This window comes from Myodes glareolus, chromosome 4 (assembly GCF_982192425.1).
Source record: "Myodes glareolus chromosome 4, mMyoGla1.1, whole genome shotgun sequence".
Classification (NCBI taxonomy): Eukaryota; Metazoa; Chordata; class Mammalia; order Rodentia; family Cricetidae; genus Myodes; species Myodes glareolus.
The window spans coordinates 65,427,320-65,448,710 of record NC_142029.1 but is presented as its reverse complement, the minus strand read 5'-3'; the positions used below and the strand labels follow the sequence as shown (position 1 = coordinate 65,448,710).

General features: G+C 43.9%; 1 pseudogene; it reads left to right on the top strand.

Annotated features, from left to right (window-relative positions):
* The first annotated feature begins 8,971 nt into the window (after positions 1 to 8,971).
* On the top strand, positions 8,972 to 9,223 carry LOC125388775 (acyl-CoA-binding protein pseudogene; annotated as a pseudogene).
* The last annotated feature ends 12,168 nt before the right edge of the window (positions 9,224 to 21,391 follow it).

Sequence of the window (21,391 nt, the reverse complement as noted above, 5' to 3'; positions counted from 1 at the left end):
ACATGAAATAATAAAAATATAGAAGACAAGGATAGATAAAGATATGCTTGGTAAATTCAAACAAAATGAACTACTGTAACAGAGAGTTTAAATGTTAGAAATAAGAGGAATGTTTTTCAGTATGAAGCACGATTAATAAGAACTCAGAGAAATTGGGGTTCAAACTGAAGATCCGAAAAGCAAAACAGCCAGCCACTGGCTCTTACCTTGACCTCAGTCTGAAATGACGATCCTGCCTCCAGAGATCTCAGAATGAGACTGTGTCTGAGAGCTGTCTCCTCCTGTTTTCTAACGCTCTCTAGTTCTGGGATTAAAGGCATGCACCACTGGGATTAAAGGCATGCACCGCCTGGTTTTGGTGGCAATTAGTGTGGCTAAATTAAAGGTGTGCATTACCACTGCCTGGTAGTAAGGTTGACTAGTGGGTCTGCTTTACTCTCTGATCTTCAAGCAAGCTTTATTTATTAAAATAAAAATGAAATGCCATGACAACAGTAGGAGTTGACAAATTGCTGGCCAGCCAAACCCCACTGCCTGTTTTATTTTTGCTTGCGTTTTGTGAATGATGACCTTGAATTCCTGAGTTTTCAGCAGTTCTCCAGAAATCTTCTAGAAAAATCCAGGTACTGGATTGGGACTGCTGAAGTACTCAGCCTTGAAGACTGAGGGTTCTCAGTCTCCCTGGCATGAGGCAGCCGTCTTTGGGCTACTCTGACTATATCATGTAAGCCGATCTAGCAATTTCCCTTTAGATTTTCACCCTGTTGGTTGTGTTGTTCTAGAAGACACTCAGAAAACAGGTGGCCGTGTGGCTGAAGCCTAGGAGGACCTGCTAAGTCAGAAGTTCTGCAGCTCGCCCCCTTGCCCAACACTGGCTGTCACTGGGAATCTTACAATCTCCCTGTTTCTCTGAAGAGTTGAAGCACCAACCCTGAGTGACGGGCACGAGCATGCCATCATTCCTTGCATAGCTCACATCGGTAAGGAACAAGGGCTTGGGAATGGGCACTGTGGAAATTACAAACTTTCTCACAGTACCCACCCTCCTTTGGGTATGAAATCTCAAAGATCTATATTTATCTATGAGGAATATGCTTGAAAGCCTACAAGAGACAAAAAAAAGAGACTAGACTCAAAGATGAGGGTCGGGACCAACAGGGGACACGTGCAAGATTAACTAGGAGCGGTGTGCACAACAAGGGGCAATGTGGCCTTTTAAAAACAGATTTATTTATTTTTTATAGGTACAGTATTCTGTCTGCATGGATGCCTGTAGACCAGAAGAGGGCACCAGATCTCATTACAGATGGTTGTGAACCTCCATGTGGCTTCTGGGAACTGAACTTGGGACCTTTGGAAAAGCAGCCAGTACTCACAACCTCTGAGCCACTCTCCAGCCCCAGGGCAAAGTGATCTTAACTCTTCCCATTTTCTTTCTCCTTATACAAGGGTGGGTCTCTGGGGACAACATGTGAGTGATGAGAGGGCACATGTTTATAGTTACATCTCTAACTTATTTCCATTCTTCTTGTAGGTGTCTGCTTTGGGTTTTTTTTTTTTTTTTTAATATGTAGCTCAGGCTAGCCTTGCATTCACTAAGTAGCCTATCTTGGCTCCAGTTCTGTCTCCTTGCCTCTGCCTCCTGAGTGTTGGGATTACAGGCATGTGTGTAATTTTGACAGGCAGAAATTGGCAACTGTTACAGCCTTTCTATAAGTCTCTTACTGAAGAAGGTTCAACAGTGACCAGTACCAGTTTCTCTTTTTCCTTTTCCTTTCTTTCTTTCTTTCTTTCTTTCTTTCTTTCTTTCTTTCTTTCTTTCTTTCTTTCTTTTTTCCTTTCTTTCTTCCTTTTTTTTTTTTTGAGACAGGGTTTCTCTGTAGCTTTATAGCTTATCCTGGAACTAGCTCTTGTAGAACAGGCTGGCCTCGAACTCACAGAGATCTGCCTACCTCTGCCTCCTGAGTGCTGGGATTAAAGGCGTGCGCCACCACTGCCCAGCCTGTGACCAGTTTCTTAATCCCTGGACTGTGGTCACTCTTGAGCTCATAATGTCCCCTTTTTTCTTCTTTCTCACGCTATGGGGCTCAACTATCCAGAAGCAAGCTAAAGGAATTTAGCACTGTACAGGGGTTGTAGCCATCTCCCCGCATTTGGCAGGGAGTTAGTGGCCAAGAGGAGAATCATGAACTATCAGGCAAGGCTGTGCCTCCTGCTTGTCTCGCCTGCCCAGACTGACTTTACCTTCCTCTTAGGCCAGAAGCCGGCCAGGCCCAGTCATGGCTGAGTGTTGTCCCAGTAGCTGGACCTTTTTCTCTGACCATCCCACTGTAAGGGAGGCAAGTGGTAATAATTCACCACTGCTGGCTGCTCCCACACATGGGCACACCTCCTCGCATGGCTGCTCGTCTCGTGGGTGGACATTAGCCCAGGGTATAGGTGTTCCTGTATGGCGGCCTGCTTTAATGGCTAGACATCCCCCCTCATGCCAGAACAGCAGAACAATGGGCAGTGACGGCGTATTTCCATTTGTGATCGTATATCGTCTTCTGCCAGGCACCCTTCCGTCTGGATATCTTCACAGCTCTCCAGGGTAAGGAATGTGTTGATATATGTGACCATCGTGACTGGTCACCACATACTCGGTGGCCTAAATCGACAGAAATGTGTTGTCATATTTGTGCAGACTGGAGTCTGAAACTAAGGGGTCTGTAGGTCTTGGTGCCCCTAAAGCTCTGGGAGGGGGAGTTTGTCTTGCCCTCGCTAGCTTCTGGGGACCACCAGCAGTCTTTGGCTGGAGTCACACTCTCCAGTTCTACAACTATATTTATGTCACCTTCTCTTCGGTGTCTCTCTCAAAACCCCCTCTGCCTCTGTGTGTGTACATATGTGGTGTGTGTGCATGTGCATGTGTGTGTGCATGTGCATGTGTGTGTGCATGTGTGTGCACACATGTGTGTATGTGTGCGTGCATGTGTGCGTGCATGTGTGTGTGCACGTGTGTGCACACATGTGTGCGCGTGTATGTGTGTGCGTGCATGTGCATGTGTGTGCACGTGTGTGTGCACACGTGTGTGTGTGCATGTGTTTGTGTGTGCATGAGTGTGTACGTGTGTGTGATATGTATTTGCACATCTATGTGGGTGCACATGCCCACACTTGCATAGAGGCTGGAGGAGGACATTGGGATACTGAGTATCCTGCTTTATCAACACTTGGCTTTATTCCCTTGAGATGGCGTCTGTCACGGAACCTAGAGTTAGGCTAGCAGCCAACAAACAAGCAATCCTCCTGCTTCCATCTCCCGGCACGAGCTGCAGGTATACATAACACATCTGGCTTTTCATGTGGCTTCCAGGGATTTGAACTCAGGTCTTCATGCCTGGGCAGCAAGGGCTCTTTCCCACTAAGCCATCTCCCCAGTTCTCCCTCTGCCTCCTTCATATAAGAAAATATGGGACTATATTTAGGTCACACCCAGACAAGCCAGGATAAACTCCTTTTTCTCACAAGACCTGGAAGTTAAACACATTCACAGATTCCAGGGAGTTGACAGGGAGAGATTTCGGAGGGCCAGTTTTTTTAGCCTACCACAGGGCCTATTTTTGAGCTGTCAAACTCAGCCTTAGAGACAGTTGGATTCAGAGCCCCAGACAATGTTTTCCACCCCTCCTCTCCTCCCGTCACATCTGCTCAGTCGGCAGTGACAGCGAGCCAGATGCACTTGAAATAGAGACACCTTTGGCACAGAGGCCTGGCTGTAAGAAAATGCAGCTAATCAGCAAACTTGGCCAAGCCGAGGCCACCCTCAGCTGTAGCTCCCAGTGGCAGATCGGGCAAAGCTCATGTCTGAAACCGATCCTAGGGCTAAGGCCCAATGCCAAAAGAGGCAGGAAGGAGCCTATTGCAATCTCTTTCCCCCAAAGGGAACACAGACCGAGTGCTTTGCTCTTTGGCAGCGCCTGTCTAGGCATTTCCATTCAGAGCCTAGCTTAAGTGAGTCTGGCTGCAGCGGGGCCAACTGAGAAAACAGGGATTCCATATCCTGAACCACAGGGCCCTGAGGGCCAGCACAGAGCTTGGCAGGGAGCCAGGAGGACAGCACACCTCAGCGGAGTAGCAGCAGGACACACGTGTCCCGTGGGCTTGTGGGGGAAGCTGTGCTCCAGAGCCAGCCCTGTGGATGACCAGAGCTGAGTGGAGGGGCAGCAGCTGTGACTGCTGCCTCTGTCCCCTGAGGCTGAGCATCAAGGCTTCCTTCCCTCTGCTGGCCACTCCCTGGGAGAAGCAGGCATGGCTTGGGAGTGGAGGGGCAGGTCGGGTGGATACACAAGCAGGGTAGGACTGGAGGCCATGGGTTTGGGCTCACAGACTTCAGATCCTACTGTCCTCAAAAGCAGCTGGGCTGGTCCCCCTCGGACTGTCACCTCTGCTGGGCCAGCCTCAGCCGCTGCTGCCAGAACTCAGCTTTGCTGGATCTCTCACTGCCTTGGCGTCTGTGACTCAACTCTCCTGTCAGCTGCCTCTCAGGCTCTTTGCTTCATTATCTAGGCTTGAGGGCCTTCATTTTCACCTGGCTCCATCTGGTGTCTGAACACTCTAAAGGTCAGAGGGCTACCTCCCCCTGGGGTTTTTTAAGGAGTTGGACCCCTGGAGAAGGCCTGGAGCAGCTGGGAACTGTATAGTGGAAGACAGGTCTTGCCAGGCTTTGCAACTGAGGGAAGCCTCTCAAGCCCCAAGCCTCTTCTGTGTGTGAGGATGGTGGCGGCCTCCAGGCCAGGTGGGGCATGTTTTTGGGTTCAAGGTTCAGTCTGATGCCCGACACCATGCTGCAAAGATTTAGTTCAAGACCTTTGAATTCTGTTTTGTTTTATTTTTTTTTAGGTTTATTTATGTGTATATATGTGTATCTCCTTGTATGTGTAGGACCAGAAGGGGGAATCAGAACCCCGAAGTTACAGGTGGTTGTGAAATAACTGATGTGAGTGCTGGAAACCGAACCCCCATTCTCTAGAAGAGCAGCAAGTACTCTTTACCACTGAGCCATCCCTCCAGCCTTCATTCATTTGTTTTAACTCATTTTTATTATGTATGACAGGCGTGTCACACACACACACACACACACACACACACACACACAAGCGCAGTGCCTATGAAACCAGGGTGTTGTATCTCCCAAAGGTATAGGCAGAGAGTATCCTGATGTGGATGCTAGGAACTGAACTTGGGTCTTCTGTAAGAGCAGTACACACTCTAAAGCACTCAGCCATCTCTTCAGGGCCTGGTTTACAGTTCTTAATATAGGCTCTGAACTGATTTCAAACTCATGCCCTTCCTGCCTCAGCCTCATGAGTGCTGTGATTACAGGCACACTTCACCACACCCAGCTTGGGCCTATAGCCTTGACTAACTTCTTTATCTGAGGGGCTCTCTTCTTTGGGCATTTTAGGATAGTGCCTACCTCTTTTCCTCAAAGCAACGAGAAAGAGACCCTGTGTCATCACTGTGAGAACCATGCCTGATCTCACTGAATAGTTAAGGTGCCTGGAATTCCACAAGACAAGTCCCTGGAGAGTTCACTGGCATGGCGGGGGGGGGGGGGGAGGGGGGGTGTTTAACATTGGCTCTGGAGCGCTAAGCCAGGCACTCAGGCAGCTCAAGTGACTCATTCTTTCTGCTCTACAAATGATCCAAATACGAATTTGAAATGAAATTAGAATCTACGTTGGGGGGAGCGTATAACCTTTGCAAACATCTGCTAACTCGGGTTTGGAGCCCGCTGGGGGCAGGGCAGCAAAGAAGGCTCCACCTGGATGAAACTCTCTCCCAGGGAGGTGGTACCTGCTGTTGGAGTCACATGATGTGTGTCAGGAAGGCAGGAAGCTACCGATGCTGTGCCATTTACCTGGCATATGCGTGTAAAGGAATCCCCAGGCCTGTGCTAGAGAGTGGAAACGGTCTGTCCACAGTCAGCCCTGGGAACTGGACCTCAGCTGAGGCAGAAGATGCACCTCAGGAGAGAGGTTCTGTTCTTACACTGGGGTCACATGACGCTTCTCCATTCTCATGAGCTCTTTAGAGCTCTCTGCCGTCAGTTCAGCGCCGCTGCAGCCTTAACACGTTAACGGAGCAGTGACTGAGGCCAATTCCCCAAAGAAAAGAAGAAGCAAGTGGGTATACCCCAATCTAATGAGGAGGGTGTCTAGCTTCTTGTTTTTAGTTCTTCAAAGTCCACAGTGTTTGATTAAACTGCTGAACATGTACACACACACACACACACACACACACACACACACACGAGGGGGGTGCGGGGGAAGGTTGAGAGAATAAATTAAAAGTGCTAGGGACCCCAAAACACACCCAGGTTGAATTCCCTGGGATTTCTTTGACCAGGGTACCCTTTATTTACTTTTCTTGCCTAAATGCACTGGCTGTAAACTGTAGCATTCTGTTGAGTAACAGTGGGGAGACTCAGCTTCTTTGTCTTACCCTCAATTTAGAATTAGCACTGAAGAAGCCAGAAACACAAATAGTCAAGGACAAAAGCCACCCTCCCCGCAAAGACCTCTTTAGACAAAGTATCAGAAAATGCAGACCAAGATAAAACCGTTTGGTATAAACCCCTCTATTCCACTCAAATGCCCAACAGCCCACTGTGACCCACATCATCCCAGACAGAGGGGGCAGCATAGATTCCTACCTTCCCCCAGGTTACACTAAAATCCTCCAGCTCTCCTGCCGGGATGGTCTCAAAGAAGATTCCTAGGCACCTGTGGATAGAAACTTTTTAAATGCAGGAAAATGAACATATTTACTATCTTGAGTCTTCCAGTTGGCATGCCTTGCCTCTACTTATTTAGATCTTCTCCAGTTTCTTCCATCTGTGTTCTGTAGTTTTTACCGTACAAGCTCTGTGGATGTTTTTCACTGTACTAAAGATATAAATGGCATTAAGATTTGGGGGAATCATTTGCTCATTCAGTGTAAAAATAAAATTGACTTGTTGTTTGTCTTGCATCCTTGACTTTGATGAATTCACTTACTCGTTCTAGAAGTTTTTGTTTTATTTCTGTGAATCACATGGGATTTTCTGCACATGAAATTACATCATGCAAAGATGTTTTTTTTTACATTATTACAGGTAAGCTCTTTAATTTGTACATCAGTGAATATGATCATATCTTCTTTGGCCTGTTAATATAGTGGATGGTTATTAGTTAGGTTTTAAATGTTGAACCATCTGGAATAAAATAAGCTTGGTCACATTATGCAATTATTTTTGTATGATGGGTTATAGTTAACATTTCTAGGGACTTTTGCAATTGTGTACATGACGATATCGTTTTCTTTTTGTTAAGTTTTCATTTTGGTATCAGGGCAATATTAGTCTCCTTGAAAACTTGGGGAAGTTATCTATTCTTCCATTTCCTTGAAGAGATTGTAGAAATTGGTTTTAATTACTTTAAGGGTTTGTTAAAATTGGGGGTTGAGTTTTTAAATTGTATATTTAATTTTTGTCACAGTATAGCACTGTTCATTTATCTATTTCGTATGGAGAAATTTAAAATAGTTTATATCTTGAGATATTGGTCCATTTACTCTAAGTTGTCATATTTATGTGAGTAGAGGTGTTTTGGGAATACTGTGTTATCTTTTTAGTATTTATAGGGTCAGTAGAGACAGTCATTGTATGTTCTTTTTTTCCTCCTTAAGGTGTGTCAGCGTCATTGGTCTTTACCTAGAGCCAAGTCTTTGTTTCATCAGTTTTATCATTTTTTGATTTATAATTTTATGGATTTCTGTTGAAATCTGTACTATTTCCTTCATTTTATTTATTCTGCCCTTCCCCCACCTCTTGATATGAGAGCTCAGAATATTGATTTAAAGGTATTCTAGCCAGGTGGTGGTGGCGCATGCAATCCCAGCACTTGGGAGGCAGAGGCAGGCGGATCTCTGGTGTAAGCTGGTGTAAGTCTTACTTCTGTTTATTAAAGCTGTATATTTTGTATTAAGATAGTCTGGGGACTTTTCAATACCAATCGCCCTGCGGCTTCAAAACCCTGTCTTGAAAAACAAAACAACAAACAAACAAAAAAGGTATTCTAAAATTCCGCTCTCACCACAGCTTTGACGGCCTCACACGAATTCTGGTGTTATATAGTCACAGTTTATTACCCTGAAAAACCCTTGGATATACGAACATTTAGACTGCACTACACGAGATCAGCAGGAGGACAGTGGAAGTGACACTGTCTTCGCACAGCTCCTCCAGGGATGTGACTTCAGCTTGTGCCTTTGTCACGGGTTCACTCTGGTCACCTGATTAAGTGGGCGTCTCCCAGGCGACTTCACTTGATTTTTCTCTCCTTGGTAAAAGACAATGGATTTATTAAAAATATCTTTATCTCACCAAACTTGATATAGTAGAAATCATTGATTTCCTACATTATAGTTTATGTAATGAATTATTAGTATCTTTACATTTTTAGTACTCAAAGTGTCCCCAGATGTGCTCAGTTCCTTCCACCTGACGTCTGCATTATTTTATCATGTCTTCACTGTGGACAGCAAAGCATGTTACAAGCTCATCCTGTTCCTTTCTGCAACAGACCAGGAATGAGTCATTTTTTTAGTTTATTTTATATGCATTGGTGTGTTGCCTGCATGTCTGTCTGTGTGAGGGTGTTGGATACTCTGGAACTGGAGATACAGACAGTTGTGAGCTGCCATGTGGGTGCTAGGGAATTGCACCCAGGTTCTCTGGAAGATCAGCCAGTGAGTGCTCTTGACTGCTGAGCCGTCTCTCCAGCCCCAGAATTAGCCATTTCCCACAGGTCTTAGAGGCTTCAGAGTTATGTTGAACTCTCAAACTCTTCTTGTATTGGAGTTTCTCTCTCTTCAGGTCTATCATTATTTTGCCTTATAATTAATTGTCAGTACATCTCAGTCACTGTATGTGGCTTGCCAGCCTATGAAGACTGAATCGGACAAGGCTGCTGAGGTGCAGGGCCTCAGGACACAGCCAAGTGATGAAGACATTCTTTCACAGCCTCTTCCAGCAAGCCACTGCGAGCGACGTAAATACAGATCAGCCTGGGCTGCTGGACCTCAAAGGCAAAGCCAAGTGGGATTCATGGAATAAGCTGAAAGGCGTGTCCAAGGAGGTGTACTGAAAACCTATGTAGAAAAAGTAGAGGAGCTAAGGACAAAATATGGAATATAAAAGACCAGATTGGTTGAAGGGGGTACAGAGTAACATAATTTCTGAAACCATCAGTCAGACTTTGGGCGTGAACCATTAACAAAGGACCATCAGTTGCTGTCAAGGTATCTGCAAGGGCAGGATGTCTTCAGGGACATCTGAACCTCGTCAATTTTTATGGTCCTGCTTCTTAGCTCCTTAACTGACTATTTCTAGGGTAGCCATTTAAATTCTGCTATTGCAGCATATTCCTGGAACTGAGGTCATCTCTTCCCCCCTACCACCAGTCATTATATGGTTTACGATGAAGCCCCTTCTTTAAAAATGGAGTCTGCAAAGTCAGGTCCTCTCAGCATGAATAGGAGGCTCCTCATCCACCATACCTGAATGTTAAGGGGAATTCCCTGGGCAACCAGTTCCACCTCTAGCATAACATCTTGCTGGAGGGAGAAGCACCTTCCTTAGTCTAGGGATATAATTTCCCCCGGGGCAGGCTTGATCGTCTTTCACTTGGACTGTTCTATCATGGATGTCTTCTGTGAAGTGTGCCTTAGAGCCTTCCAGAAACTCCTTAGCACATAATTTGGCTCTCTATCAGTTCTTTCCTAAGGAATGCCAGCTCCACAGAAATCCTGCCATATTTGTCTTCTGTAGAAGGAAATTCTGAGTACTCAGTAAAATCTGCTTCGTCATTCTTTAACACACACCCAAAAGAAAAATAATTTTTAAGTGCCGTTAATGTGCTGTTTGGGCTTTGTCAACTTGACACAAACTTATACGTGTCTGTGAAGAGGGCTCTTAACTGAAATAATGGCTTCATAAGATTAACCTGTAGGCAAGTTTGTGGGGTATTGTCTTTACCAATGATTGATATAGGAGGTCCCAGTCCACCCTGTGCAATCAAGATGAGCAAGTCATAGAGAACGAGCAACCAAGCAGCCATTCCTCCACAGCTTTTTCTGCTTTAAGTTCTGCCCCCAGGTTCCTGTCCTGACTTCTCTCGGTGATAATGTATGATCTGAGAGGAGAAGGTGAAATAAATCTTTTTCTCTCTAAGTTTCTTTCGGCCATGGTGCTGCCATGGCAACAGAAACTCTAAGATGGAAAGTGGTACCAGGAGTGGGATGTTACTGCAAGAGACTTGACCATACTGTCTTTTGAGGAGAGTGTAAGGCTTTGAAACTCCCCTCTGTATGCTGTGAACATGTTTCATTACCATTGGCTAATAAAGAAGCTGCTTTGGCCTAAGGCAGTACAAAACAGAACTAGGCAGAAAAACTAAACTGAATGCAGGGAGGAGAGAAGGTAGAGTCAAGGAGATGCCATGTAGCTGCCAAGGAGAAGGGCACCCTGGAACCTTACCAGTAGGCCACAGCCACATGGTGATACACAGATTGATAGAGATGGGTTAATTCAAGATGTAAGTGCTAGCTAGGAATATGCTAGAGTCATTGGCCAACCAGTGTTGGAATTAATATAGTTTCTGTATGATTATTCGGGTCTGGGTGAAAGGGAAATGAACGAGCAGTCGCCTTCTACATTGGACTAGAAAATGGTTAAACTGCTCTAAGCAGAAGCCATGGACCATCCTACTAGAATCTTAGGAAGAACTACTGAGAACAGTGTGCATTGTGGAGACCCAGCTCAAGAGGTTCCACGGGGAACAATATTACTAACAGAATAGAGACTGTTCCTGTAATATTTTGACAAAAAAAAAGGCTCCTAAGAACTTGCCTGAGGCTAATTAAAATGGACTGATTTCTTTTAGTGGAGATGATTTCAAGTGTCGAAGACCAGCTTTGACAAAACTTGAATGTTCCAGGCTAGGAGCATGAGGATTAGAATTATTAAACAAAAGGAACAGAGATATAAGAGAAATAAGAGACAGAAACACAGAACAGCATCAGGAGGGAACACTGAATTTGCCTCGTTTATTTCCACACTCTTATATATTTCACTCCAAAAGGGGAGGGAAGCAGCAGCAGACTTCATTAATATGATATAAAGAATAGACTTGAATTCTCGATCTTTGGTCCAGGTGGAGTCCCGCCTCTATACCCGAAATACTAATTAACCACACCCTAGGTCAGGATTTCTCATTTGTAGCCACACCTGTTGTCAACAAGTTTGAGAGAGCAAAAATCAGCTCAGACTCTGTGACCTCCAGTCAAGGTGGAACAGGCTCACATTTATGGGACCTCACATTCAAGACCACCTAATATTGACTGTCGTGTCATTATTGGTATTCATTCTCAGAGAGGTCTACAGTGAAAAGGACCAAGTTGGGGAAAAATCAAAATGTACCTTTCAAAATTAAAAAGAGTACCAGGAAACTTAAGTTGCAGCCAGATTTGTCCTGAAAGAGATCAGATTAAGCAGAGCCCTGATCTGCATTACAATGAAAGGAAGGGTGCACTCAGGGCAAGACCTCTCCCATCTAAGCTTCTAACTCCAGAAAGGAAAGGGGTTCAGGAATTTTCTGCTCCTAGAAACAGTAGACAAAAGCTACTGCAAGATGTGATCCAAAGGCCCAGACTTTGTCCCAGACTGGCAGCCCAGCCTGGCAATGTTGCCCACATGGCAAGAGTCAAGAATGAAGGGGCCATGGAATCTAATGCACTTTCAGAGAGCAACCAAGGACAGGAAACATGCGGCAGGAGAGTGGCTTCATTAGAGCCTTAGGTGAGCAAGAGGCCCTGCGAGGCTGTAGAAGTGAAGCCTGAGTTGCATTGGAGACCCCAAGACATTGGACACGCCATGGGCATGTCCAGTGAGAGCTGCCAAAGAGAGCCATGCATAACTAGTAAAATCAGACCAAGGGAAAAGAACTGTAGTTGCAGGCAGCAAAGTTGGAAGTTGTAGGGGACCAGCCATGATAAGCTAAGTATGGGCAGGTCATCTAAAGGAAGTTCTTTACTTCCAACCATTATCACCTGCCAGAGTAGAGCTCAGCCATCCATAAATTTAATCAGAAGCCTCAGTCTCAGTAGTTTACCCTGAGGCAATACCTGGTTGCAGGAGGAACCACAAACTGAGATTACCCGACCTCCACCCAAGAACAGACCATTCAAAGGAAATGCCTAACATTCTGACTGCTATAGATAGGACCACCTGCCAGAACACACCAGGACACCCCTAGACAAATGTCAGCCAATCAGGAGTCCTGAACCTCAGAAACCCCTTAACCCTACCTTTACTACTATAAAAACCCAATTCTAATTGAGCTCGGGACTCTCCGTTTATTCCAATACTTTGGACATGCAGAGAGACGGAGTTTGCAAACTTGATTAAAATAAAGGCTCTTTGCTTTTACATACAGGACTGGGCCTCCTTGTTGGCTTTTGTGGGGACTTCCCGAATTTGGGCATAACAGAAGTGTCCTGCATCTTAGCCCATGGCTATCAGAGGCAGACAGAGCTGTGATTTGGCCCTTTCCCTGCTGGGGTTGCTCTTGTTTTCAGTTAGGTCTCAAACCTACGACAGACTAATGAATGGCTGAGGTACCTGTGAACACATCAAAGTGAACTCTGGACACTAGGTTCTCCCAGCGTCCCTCAGTCCCTACCTGGCACAGGGTAGGGCTGGCATACCCCACCTTCTACTTTGAACTCTCCAGCCTAGGGGTTGGGCTGCCCTTCTCCCAAATGCCCTTCCCTATAAATCCAGCCATTTTGGTTACTCTGGCTGTTATTCTTTTCTAAAGATATAAGGATAGGGGGTAACGAAGAATGATCTCATGAGAGGCGGGGTGATGCCAGGCCTCCTGAGGCTTTGGTGGGTCAACCTGGGGGGTGGGAAACTGAGGGGGGTTAGAGACAGACAGATAGGCCACACAGAGAGAGTTTGGGTATAGAATTATTAAGTGAGTTATGGAGGGGGAAGGGAGGGGGAAAAGGGGGAAGAAGAGAGAGAAGCAGAGAGAGATAGAAAGAGGGGGGGGAGAGAGAGAGCAGAAGTTACCTCTTCAGAAGAGAGAAGGAAAGAGAGTGCAGGCTGGAGAAGGCAGGAGATCCACTTGTCTTGGAGGGCAGGTTAGAGTGGGCGGGGCTTGTCTCTTAGAGGGACAGGGTACCCAGGTGACAGACCAGGCAGATCATCACACTGGCCCCTTTTATCTTTTTGCCTCTTGGTTTCTTGGCCACCGCTCTAGGTCTTCCGGCTCCTCCCTTCCCCCATCTCCTCACATGGCCTGCTTGGGTTGTCGGCCATGTCCCCTCAGGATTCTTTCACAGGTCTCTGCCCCTGCCTCTGCCTCTAGCTGTATTCTCCCTCATATCTATACTAAAAACCTCGGTCCTATAGGAGCAGTCCTCTTATTTCTTTCACAGTCCAGTGTTTCCTCACTATGCCTCCTTCTTTTGGAACGGTAACGCATATTCTGTGCTATCCTATGTTGAAAATATGCAATCTGCTTTTTGATTTTGCAGGAGCTTGTGTAGGAGTTCCTTCTGTCTGTGTGTTGCTTTCATTGGTTAATGAATAAAGAAATTGCCTTGGTCTAGTTGATAGGGTAGAACTTAGGTAAGCAGGAAAAATTAAACGGAATGCTGGGAGGAAGAAAGCAGAGCCAGAGGGACACCATGGAGCCACCAGAATCAGACATGCTGAATCTTTCCTAGTAAGCCACTGCCACGTGGCAATACTTAGCTTAATAGAAATGGGCTAAATCAAGGCGAAAGAGTTAGCCAATAAGATGTTAGAGCTAATAGGCCAAGCAGTGATTTAACGAACACAGTTTCTGTGTGGTTATTTCAGGGTTAAGCTAGCTGGGCGGCCAGGATGAACAAGTGGCCCTCTCTCCTACAACAAGCTTGCAGTGAAGAGCTTGCCTTGGCTCTCTGAACTTCTGAACTGTATTGAGACTGAAGGATTATGGAGACTTTTGAAGTTGGGCTAACTGCAGTTTGCATTTATATTATATGATCACGAGAGTCAGGGAGTAGAATGTGGCCTCCCACCCCAGGTTCGGACCTTTGAATACTTGGTCCCTAGTTGGTGGCGCTGGTTAGGAGGTTTAGGTGTGGCTTGCATAGATCACTGGACGTGGGCTTTGAGGTTTAAAAGCCCTGTGCTTTTCCCCAAGTGTTTTCTCTGCTTCCTGTTTGAAGCTCACAGCTGTTTCTGAGTCTGTGGCTTCCTGTTGTCATGCTTCCCAACCATGATGGTAGCAAATTCTGTCTCTCCGGAACCATACACCTAGATAAGCATTAGCCTTTTCATTCTGTTAATATAGCTTTAGTCACGGTGCTTCATCACAGCAAGAAGAAAGTAACACAGTTACTCTCTCTAGGGAGATGTGTCTAGCTTTGGGAAGCGTGGCAGGGCCGGGTGACAGATGTGACCAAGTGATAACTTGAGTCAGGAATAGCCCTACCCAGGAGACCATATATTCCTGACAACTCGCTCGATAGAATTGAAAGAACCAGGGGTTCCGGTGGTGGTCAAATGTGGGGTCCTCAGAAAGGAAACATTGAAGGGAGGATTCCTGCCGTTGATGAGAGGGAGAGTCTGAAAGAGATTCTTTAGGAAAACCAGTGTGAGCCAGCCAGCCAGCTGAGCTAAGATGACTGGAAACAGATGGAACCAGACATGCTATGAGATGCTGGAATGTGTGAAGAAGAAATGAAGCCAATAGTTACTGCCTGGGGAGTAATTCAGACTCTTGGCAGCAACAGCAGAGCAGAGAGAGGACCAGCACCTCAACTTCTCTCTCTCTCTCTGTTTGTTTGTTTGTTTGTTTTGTTTTTTGTTTTTTGAGACAGCTTTTTTGTTCTGAAACTCACTATAGACCAGGCTGACCTCAAGTCCACAGAGATCCACCTGCCTCTGTCTCCCCGAGAGCTGGAATTCAAGGTGTGTGCCACCACACCTCAGCGAGAATCTCATTTTAAACAAGAATTATAAATGCACCCCAAATGCTGTTCATTGTAAGGTGGAAATGAAAGGCCGTGCTTTATTTGCAAAGACCCTGAAAGTTCCAGTGTGGCCTCCTGATCACCACCGGGCTCTGACGCGATGAAAGCCTCAGGGGAAAGGACAGGAAGTAACCGTGTATTCGCCCATTTGTGCTGCTACAGAAAAGTCATACAAAGAATCTTTTATAAAGACTATCAGCTCTTGAAGTTGGGAAATAGCTCTGTAGTGAAGTGCTTGCATTGTGTGCACAAGGACCTGAGTTCAATTCCTATAACCCATGTTAAAAAGCTGACCATGTCAATCGTACCACAAGGACATGTGCTCAAATATGTTCATAGCAGCATTGTTTGTCATAGCCAGAACCTGGAAGCAACCTAAATGCCCTTCGACTGAAGAATAGATAAGGAAAATGTGGTACATTGGTAAATTTACACAATGAAGTACTACACAGCAGAAAAAAAATAATGACATCTTGAAATTTGCAGGCAAATGGATGGATCTAGAAAACATCATATTGAGTGAGGTAACCCAGACCCAAAAGACAAATATCATATGTATTCACTCATAAGTGGCTTTTAGACATAAAGCAAAGAAGAACCAGCCTATATTTTTACAATCCCAGAGAACCTAGACAACAATGAGGACTCTAAGAGAGACATACATGGGATTTAATCTATATGGGAAGTAGAAAAAGACAAGATCTCCTGAGTAAATTGGGAGCATGGGGATCATGGAAGAGGGTAGAAGGGGGGAGGAGAGGAAAGGAGGGGAGCGGAGAAAAATAAATATCTCAATAAAAACAATAGAAAATCTAAAAAAAGAAAGCCCACACTTGACTAATGAAGAAGACAGGTACAATTATTCACATGGGGAGAATGGGTAGGGAGGAGGAGGGGAGAGGGACTTTTAGTCAAGGCATAAAGTCAATAAATGTGTAAATTATATACAAAAAAAAAGCTGAGCTCACACATGCCCAAAAGAGAATACCAAGTTGAGAGGGTAGGATATTAATCCACATACCTTCAAACACCTAATTTGTGACAAAAAAGCAAAAACTATCAAATGGAAAAAAGAAATCATATTTAACAAATGGTGCTGGCATAACTGGATATCAACGTGTAGAAGAACGAAAATAGACAATTTTAGAGGACGACATCCCCTCTTTTTAGAGGACGACGTCCCCTCTCCCACTAGAGTTTGACCTCAGGTTTAGGGACATCATTTAGGGGTTGATTATAATTGATGTAGGGATGAGGGGATGGGGGAAGTATTTTATGGGCTCAGGGGTGTTTATCATTATTTTTGTATTTAAAAAAGGGGAGATTGATTGGTGATGGGATAATAATATATTGGTATTTGTGAGTTATTGTTTTTAGAAAATTGTATTGGTGTTGATTCTTGTATATTGATATATTGAATATTGTATGTGAGTATGATTCTATCTCTATTTGTATTGATATATATATACATATATTTACATTTCTACCTCTGATTAAGATATTTATATATTGTTTATGTAATGATATACATTGTTTACATTTGGAGATCATTGTCCTCATTCATTGCACAGTTGTTTATTCTCTTAGTCTTCAAGTTAGATAGATATCGAGAATTATAAATCAATAGTTATATATATTTGTCATACTTATATTTAGGCTAATCAGGTTCCTTAGATACATAGAGATTACATTTAATATAGATAGTATAATCTTCAACCTCTTCAAAGAGCTGTAAAAGAATGGCCTTTAATTTAACTTAGAATTTCGTGCTAACGAGACACTTCACTCCTGGCATCACCTCTCTACTCCCGAGAGAACGTTGAGCACCAAAGACACTCCACTTGGAGATTGTCTTTTTCCTGGCAGAACTGGCCTTTGGGCAAAGAAAAAGCCCATACCTCAACCACTGACAGAATTACAGAATATCAGTAAATGGATAAAAACAGGACTGTCTTATCTTGCCAAGACAGGGTAAGAGAGTTCTAAAAGGTTCCTTGCCTTTGAAAAATGACATGTCAGTTAGGTTAGGTCGTAGCCAAAGTTGGTTGACTCAACATTGCAAACGAGACTTTGGGTGATTGCCCAGATAATCAGTTGTCTCTTTCATTTGTTGCACATTTTGGAAGTTTCCCGCTTGTACTTCTGGGCTGCTTGAGTAGAATTATTTCCCTTCTCAGATCTTTGATGGAGTTGAAGATTAGATAGTTGTAGTTACCATCTACATTATCTAGACTCCTTGAAAATAAAATGTTTAGTAAAACTTTTGTTATATGTTTCTTGCTTTATACTATTTGTTGTTTGTAATTTTTATATTTGATATCTGTTCCTACTATATATAGTTGTATTGGGTTTAGTTCAATCTTGTTTAGACAAAGGGGGAGATGATGGGGAATCTCAGTCAATCACATTCTGCTTAAGGTGTGGCCATTCGGGCTATAAAAGATCGAAGTGCCTTGCCCCCTCCCCCTTCTGTTTTCCAGCTCCATTGGTATTCATGGGATCTCAGGTCTTGTAAGTTTTCCCCTTTTGATTAAAAGCTAAATCTTTTATGTAGTATTGGTCTGTTTATTCTATCGATTGACCACGCCCACCACAGTAAAGGGAACACTTTGCTGATACCAGCTTGCATTGCCGATGGGAGTGCAAGCTGGCACAGCCCCTTTGGACGCCAGTGTGGCAATTTCTCAAAAAATTAGGAAACAAACTTCCTCAAGACCCAGTAATACCACTTTTGGGTATATATCCAAAAGATGTTCAATCATGCCACAAGGACATGTGCTCAACTATGTTCATAGCAGCATTTTTGTCATAGTCAGAACCTGGAAACAACCTAAATGCTCCCCTACCAAAGAATGAATAAGAAAAATGTGGTATATTTACACAATGAAGTACTACACAGCAGAAAAAAATAACAACAGCTTGAATTTTGCAGGAAAATGGATGGAACTAGAAAACATTATTTTGAGTGAGGTAACCCAGACACAGAAAGACAATTATCACATGTACTCACTCATAAGTGGTTTTTAAACATAAAGCAAAGAAAACCAGGCTACAAATCACAATCCCAGAGAACCTAGACCACAATGAGGACCCCCAAGAGAGACATATATAGATCTAATCTACATGGGAAGTAGAAAAAGACAAGATCTCCTGAGTAAATTAGGAGCATGGACCTTGGGAGAGAGTTGAGAAGGGGAGGGGAGAGGCAGGGAGGGGGATAGAGAAATATGTAGAGCTCAATAAAAATCAATAAAATTTTAAAAAAAGAACTTCCTTTGGGTTTCATATTTAGCTTATCATGGCTGGCTCCTACAGAAAACAAAAATTCCAGTATAGTTATTCTCATTCAAACCACTGCACACCTGGGTTCCATACTGAGTTCCAAGTCAAAATGAACTACTTAATAAGATTCTGTTTCAAAAAACCAGGGGCCCAGTGAGGTTGCTCGGTGAATAATGGCTCTTGATCCTGATACCTGAGATCTAGTCTCAGGATCCCCATAGAGCAAGGAGAAAACTGACCCCTAAAACTTGTCCTCTAACCTATCCATACTCACAGAAGTACACATGCTCTCACGACTTATATGTGTGCTCATGTACACACACACAAACACACACACTAAAGGGAAAATCAACATGGGCTGGCAGAGCGGGGAGGCACATAGACCTGTGGAGTGCCAAGCAGGCTGACCCACATAGCCCAAGGCCAGGCTAATAGCCATGGTCAATCAAAAAGGCATTAGCTTGAGGGAAGGATTGAGAGGGGGTCACTGAGTGAGGAAAGAGGATAGAAGATGGAGAAGATATCGATCAGAATAGATTAAACACACGTATGAAACTGTCAAACAAATATGATCAATAAAAATTAAAAGAAGTTTTAGAAGCCCATGGTGATTAAATAACTCGATTAAATAAGTAGGTCATAGAAGAATTGAAAAAAATTTAAATTTTTAGAACTTAATGAAAATGCAACATACCAACTCCAACGGGGGACGATTTAAAGAATTTAAAGCAGTCTTAAGGAGGATGCTTATGCTGGCAGTGGTGGCACACGTCTTTAATCCCAGCACTTGGGAGGCAGAGGCAGGCAGATCTCTGTGAGTTCGAGGCCAGCTTGGTCTACAGAGCCAGTTCCAAGACATTCAGTACTTTAGTACTGTTATATAGAGAAACCTTGTTTTGGAAAACCAAAAAGAAGAAAAAAATATGGAGGTTTATAGCTCTAAGTGCCTACATTTAAAAAAATAAAAATCAGCGAGATCTCATCTCAAGTAACTAAGCTAATCATGCACCTTAACATACTGCAAAAATAAGAACAAACCAAACCCCAAAGCAGATAAGGAGAAATAATGAAGATAAAGATGTATTGAAATTGCATAGAAATTGGTGAAGTAGGAACAAAAAATATAATCCATGAAATCAAGAGTGGGTTCTTTAAACAAGATTGTCAAACCCTTAGCCAAAGTAATGAAAAGAAAGAGAAGACCCAAGTTTTTTTTTTCTTTCTTTCTGTCTTTTTACAAATATGGATCTTACCTGTTAAGAGTCAGTACAGTCAAACTCAAACCCAACCTTCCAGACAGATTCTATACTACAGCTATACCTAATAAACAGCGTCAACTGCTCAGAGATCTGGGGAATGTGATATTTAAATATTTAATTATTTAAAAAGCTTTTCATAACAAAAAGAGACAGGTTGGCTCCTAGCAAGCACTCTGTTTCCTCCAAGAAGACAGAAGACAAACCAACGTCCATCTGCAGTTCGCTTCAACTGCCAAGCGCTGACCATTGGGCAAAAACTGCCTTTCACCTAAACTGGAGACCTCCAGATGTGGACAGAATCACTGGAATCGACAGCCTAGCTGCCCGGGTAAGGTAGGCCTGTCTTCATACAGATTTCTTAGCCCACAGGGTCTTCTAAAGCCTGACAGGCTCTGCACTAAACAGTAAAGGTCAAATGCAATCTTCAGCGACCAGGGAGGACCCAAAAGAGTAGCTCTAGATGCCAACCAAGTAAGTTCTGTGTCATTTTTTAATCAGTAACTCAAGTAAAATCTTATCCTTCTCAAAGATCTCTGACAGTTTGATAGCTGAGAGGTTTTGCCAGGTTGCCCCACCAAATAAAAAATATTTTTCATTGTACAAAAATATACCACAGCCATTATATGTTTAAAACTTCTATTTTTCTTATGAGTTCCAGGAAACAAAATTTTAAAAACCCACCATAAATAGGTCAGATACAAACCCCTCAATTCCCTGGTCCTAAAAATGTTTTTTTTCTTAATTTAACTTTGTCCTCTGTTCTGCCAATACCCTAACCAGGTACAAGGGACATCAAACATTTCCATGGAGCAGAGACCAACTATGCCAGGATGTGGCCAGTGCCCAGCCTTCTCTCGGATCTCTCCACCCCCCCCAAAGACGACACCCACAAATTAGCCGGAAGCAGTCTTGAGAATTTGCCGCCCCAATTCCTTCAAACTGTAATGTCTAGCCTTTTACTTTTTATTATAAAAAGGATCCAGGAATGTTATTCCTTTGGGTCTGGTCCCTTTAAGCCCTAACCACGCCCACTCCCAGCCACTTCTGACCTCCCTCCTCGCCATCTTAACCCTCTCTCTTGTTTCCTGTCTCTTAGCGTGTGCACACGTGTCTCTATCTCTCTCTATGTTTATCTCCATGTCTCTCTGTCTCCCTCTTCTTTAAGTAATAAATATTTAGCTTATTCTTAGGCTTATGTCTATTTACTATGTCCTGTGAGCCTTTTATCCGCTGTATCTGCCTGCATGACTCACCTGCCGCATGGCGGGACCAGCCTGCCACCCTGGAGATCTTACAGGGACCCACAGCCATCCTTGTTGGACTAGCGGTTGCTCTGTGAGCCTGCCAGGGAACACACCCGCCATTAAAGAACAAAACCAGCTGCTGGCCTTAGTGGGGCTTACCTTTACTCCCAGCTCTTGAGAGGCAGATGGAGCTCTGAGATTTTGAGGCCAGCTCCATCTACATAACTAGTCCCAGGCCATGCAGAGTTACAAGACCCTGTCTCAAAAAAAAAAAAAAAAAAAAAAGAAAGAAAGAAAGAAAGAAAGAAAGAAAAGAAAGAAAGAATGAATGAAAAAGAAAAGGAAGAAAGAAAAACAAGAAAAGGAAAGGAAAGGAAAGGAAAGGAAAGGAAAGGAAAGGAAAGGAAAGGAAAGGAAAGGAAAGGAAAGGAAAGGAAAGGAAAGGAAATAAAGAAACGAGGAGGCAGGAGCGATGCCTCAGGGGTTAAG